Raw genomic sequence first — 5,000 nt, 5'->3', positions numbered from 1 at the left:
TCATTGCACCGAAACTAGCTTAGGCTAGTTCTCTTGTTATAGACTTATAACCTTACTTACAAGGAATTAAAAATTACTTATATACCGCACGAAAAACAGCGGGCTCTAACTCAAAATGGCTGCTGGGAACAGTTTATCTCTGAGATGCAACGTAACCCACTCCCCTCTAACTCGCGTACTGAAGATTTTCGTCCAAGTTTTCGTCGGCAGAGTCTTTCATTGCAAGCGACTTTGATAAAGTACGTCTTATTTGCAATGTGAAACTTTTTCAAAAGAAAAAACACTGCTTGCTTATACTGGGGTACGCCTTGCAAGGTTACAGAGCCATCCCGGCTTTGCAAGGAGAAGGAGGAGGTGTAATTAGCGGTGGTTTGGCAGATGCTTTGTATCTAAACGACGGTTGCACGGACTGGTAATTTTCACCCGGAGCATTAGAAACTAGACAACAACTTTTTTCCCTGTTAGGTGTTCCCCATATGCCACAGTGCAACCGGTTTCAGTCTTACCTAAGCACGCAGAAAGAGGACTATTATTAACGTAATAATACACCTCATGTTTGACATTGAACTAGACGCTCGACGAGCGTACACTGGGTTGCCTGAGGTATGTGTTAGTCAAAAACAGAAAGGGCTCAGTTGGGTGGTATTGAACTGCAGCGTTCCAGGCAATTTTTTCAAGTCATGGGTCATTAACACCATTTAAGGGGTCACCCAGAAGTCGTGACAGCTGAGTCCCTTTGGATCACAGGTTCATACGACGAAAGAAATCTTTTTCTGAGGTTAAAAACCTGGCTATGGCTACCAGCCTAATAATCATTTGTCAGAAAGAAAAAATTCTGTCATCTTTAGAAAAAATAGGCACGCATTGGGTACGTGTGGTAGTGCAGTAACACAGTGCTTTATTTCATATTGTCGACTGTCTTGCAGGTGATTCAAGTTGTCTTTGCGTAATATTTAGTTCCAATAGAGGTTTTGCACGGCAGCCATGTTGCATGGCAGAAACAATGAAAATGTTTTGCATAAGAAAGAACATTTGTTCCCATAGGAAAAAGATCTATATTTTGACCTTAATCTCGACATGATTAGCCATATCAATTACATTTGCAGTTCGTCTTTTTATTATCTCTACACACATACGTAGGATCAGAAAGTATTTGTCTCATCAAACTGCCATATCCCTCATCCACACGTTTATTACTAGTAAACTGGACTACTGCAACAGTCTTTATATGGCCTTCCTTCAATTCATATTAATAAACTTCAAAGAGTTCAAAATGCTGCTGCGAGACTTGTAACTAACACTCCTCGCATCTGTCATATCACTCCCATTTTAGAAAATCTTCACCGGTTGCCCATCAAATACAGAATTGAATTCAAAATTGTGCTGTTAACATTCAAGTGCCTCTAGGGACTTGCACCACAATATCTGGTTGATCTTATTGCTGTCGCTCCCCAGTCAAGATATAATCTTAGGTCCTGTTTTACAACTCTGTTAGTGCCAGCCAAGGCACGGTGCTTACCCATACTTGGTGACCGAGCCTTTCAGTCGGCTGCTCCGAAACTGTGGAACAGTCTTCCGGCGGATATCAGAAACATTCAGACTCTAACATCTTTTAAACGAGCTCTTAAAACATACTTTTTTAAGACAGCTTTTAATTGACTTATTTCTACATATTTTTTTTTATGATAGCTTTTTAATTGACTTATTAGTTTTGATCTTATTGTCTGTTATGCGCATGTGAAAATATTTGTATTGTATATGCGCTAATAAATTTTATTATTATTGTAGTGCCATGGTAAAAGTCTTGGGTAAATAGCCCCCTGAGAAGAAAATTCTATTTAAACGCTCAAAAATGCGAGCTAAGCAAGGTACAGATTTTGTTAGCTTGCTTTATGCAAAACAAATATTGATGCAAAAGTAAATAAATATTGATACACACTTTTTAGGAAGAGCAAAAGGAAGTTTTCAGGACGGTCGATCAAGAATAATATACTTTGCCATGAGCAACAACATTTACGACATAAAAAGAACATTACATGTATTTTTTGAACCGCGAATATAAAAAGTTATTATCAGCAAAAAATATTTGCTAAGTTGAATTTTGTCATTATACTTTTGGCTGAACAAGTAAAGCGCAAAATCGAAAGTGACATCGAATTCAGCGGGCGCCGTGATCAAGTTACCGCGGTGTGTTTACTCGCGAAACAATGAAGCATCTATCTGTGTCAAATGATGGCAAGATATCAGGTTTTTGTTTTTGTTAGTTTTCTTTCTCTTTCAAGTGTTATAAAGTTTGACAAGAAATGTGCGAATTCAACACAAAGATCACAATCGCCCAACTCTTGAGGTTGACTATCGTTTCTGCAAAGTCAACAATTTACTCTCCAAGATGAGGTTATTTCTCACCAGGTAATTCCATCGTTTTGGAAATAGCAGCTACTTTATTATTCATCGGCGGTCCATACTTGAGTGTTTTCTCTTCATCTTTCTTGCCACGATTCTCGGCCCACGGACAGCTCCTCTCGATGGTACTCACTATCTTTTCCCGATGGTTCACTATCCTCGCATCCAGACTGTTTGCCCTCACCTCGTTATGCTCTGCGAAGACGGGAATATCCCAAAACGCTTGCACATCTTGAGATTCATACAATGGCTTGGGTTGTATCTTGGAGTACCACGGAGGCACCTCATCAACCAGCTTAAGGTCTCGTAAAAGCTCAAAGTACAACACCTTTAAGACCGCATTATGCCTCTCAAAGTATTTACTTTGGGCCAGCGCTGAACATCCCGCGATCGCGTGTGCCATACTCTCTGTTCCTTTCCCACACAACCTAGAGGTGGTGTCATTTGCAGGGGTGGTAACGATCTTATAAAAGGAGTATACCTTTGTTGGTAGCATCTGCTCATACAATTCCATCATACCCGCGATCGTATGAGTCGGTGCGCGTTGCCAGGTCGCCATCCACGCGAAACATTCTTGTCTACTCAAGTCTTCTTCTTCTTTTTCTTCTTCTTATTATTTTTATTATTATTATTATTATTATTATTATTATTATTATTGTTATTATTATTATTGAATTTACGTGGCCAGTAGGCAGATCTTTGTATGTCGAGACATTAGGGAAGAACAATTATTCATGCAAGTCAGTTTTTTTTCAGTTTTTGCGAGAAAAGCTGCAGGGCATGGACCTAGTCCTTCGCAAACCACTGCAGAAAATGTTCGATTTTTGAAAGAGTTGTTTCAAAATTTTTTTCCGGAAAAACCCGACCTCGTATTCGAAAGGAGAAAAAGAAGAAAGTGGAAAATTAAACTTTGAAAATCAAAACAAGATGCGTGCTGCATTTTATCGAGGGAGGGCGACCGGAGGTCCTGGAGATAAACCCTCGGGGCAGATGCCGGTTTTCTGAAAAGCTCCAAAAAGCATTTTGTGAAATTAATATCTGCTTATTCTAAAAAAAAATATTTGAACGTGTTTTCAAGACCAGAGAAAACAAAAACTTTTTCCTTTTGGAGCGATTTATAATGATGTCACCCGAAATAAGCGCGACCAAGCATGCAATGCTCCAGGTCACACCTTATGTTTTGCAAAAAAGACATTATGTTAGAAATATTTGGCATCGTGTTTACCGCAGAATTTTGTTGAATTTTGGCAGAGATATAACGCCATAAAAATCTATCTATTTCCAGTAACTGACTTCGTTCGTGACAGGTGACGTTCGATTCTTTCTAGATTCACTCTTCTGAATCATTTCGTTGTTATTATCGTAAATCGCATTGTTAGTTAGAAACGAGTCAACTTCATGTAATTTCACGGGAGTTTAGATGGATGGCATGCAATGCCGACCTAAGATCGAGAAAGCGTGTCGCCCAAGCCTTGTTTCGTCAAAATTTCATGAAAATTAGATGAAGGGTGGCTTACTTCATTCTTCAAGTGCTTTAACCCATTAACTCCTGGGGCTTTCCCATTGACGACAGAGTAAAATACTAAGTATGGCCGCTTTAGACCGGTTTAGGTAGGTGAATGGGTAAAACATTGTGTATCAATGTTACAAACCCACAAAATGGTCAACTTTGCGTGCATTGCAACATTTTTCTCTCGTTGCTTTTGGCTTGGGTAACGTGCTGTGGGTAGCGAAGAAGAAAATAGGCCAGTTCCTGCCCAAATAGATCACTGAAAAGCGACCTTTGAAATCCACTGATGGTAAAACTCACGTGTTGCCTTATTTAGTAAGTATTTTTTTCTTTAATATAAAACCAAAGGAGCATAATGTTGAAAAATAAGAATAATTTGAGCAATTAATTTTTGGGACAAAAATCGAGCATTGCCAGGAGCATAAAATGCTAGTTTTACCAGCATAATCGGTAAGGGCCTAACAGTATTCAAGTTCTTACGAAGTTTGAGGAATTTCCCCCCTCCCCCAAACACAATATTGCCAACAGTGAACAGACATTTCCTTGTCTATTTTAACATTGATTGGGGGATGGGGTACTTCTATTTTGAAAATTTTAGCGGAATTTTGTCAGTTGTGCTTACTTTGTAACGTCTGGGATGTTTTCAGGCCCATCCTGGCGTAAGCGTCCCAACTACTTTTGCCATTGATTGTAGATCAGTGGTTTTTAATTTCGTGCAAACATGGTACACAACTGTGTCCGTACGTGTTATAACTTTGTGGTGTCAAAAGCTGATCATTTTCCGTTTTTAGTGGTGAAAAAATACACTAATACGAGCTGATATCATGAATCCGTTTTCAGGTAGTTGGACCTTTCTGCAGTCTGTTTTCTCGGTTCGAGACACGCGAATCATCTATTAAAGAGAGTTATTAAAATAGAATTTAAAAATCTATAAGAGAGGCAAGACATACAGTATTGATACACTGTTAGAAGAAATCGAAAAGGCGTGTGATCATATCCACAGGAAAGCCACATGAAAGGTATCCTCCTCAAAAAATATCACTGTTCATAGGGAAGCTTGTCATTGACATCTAATGACGTCATAGAT

This window comes from Montipora capricornis, chromosome 10 (assembly GCF_036669925.1).
Source record: "Montipora capricornis isolate CH-2021 chromosome 10, ASM3666992v2, whole genome shotgun sequence".
In the NCBI taxonomy this organism is placed as follows: Eukaryota; Metazoa; Cnidaria; class Anthozoa; order Scleractinia; family Acroporidae; genus Montipora; species Montipora capricornis.
Note: the sequence above shows the minus strand (reverse complement) of the source record.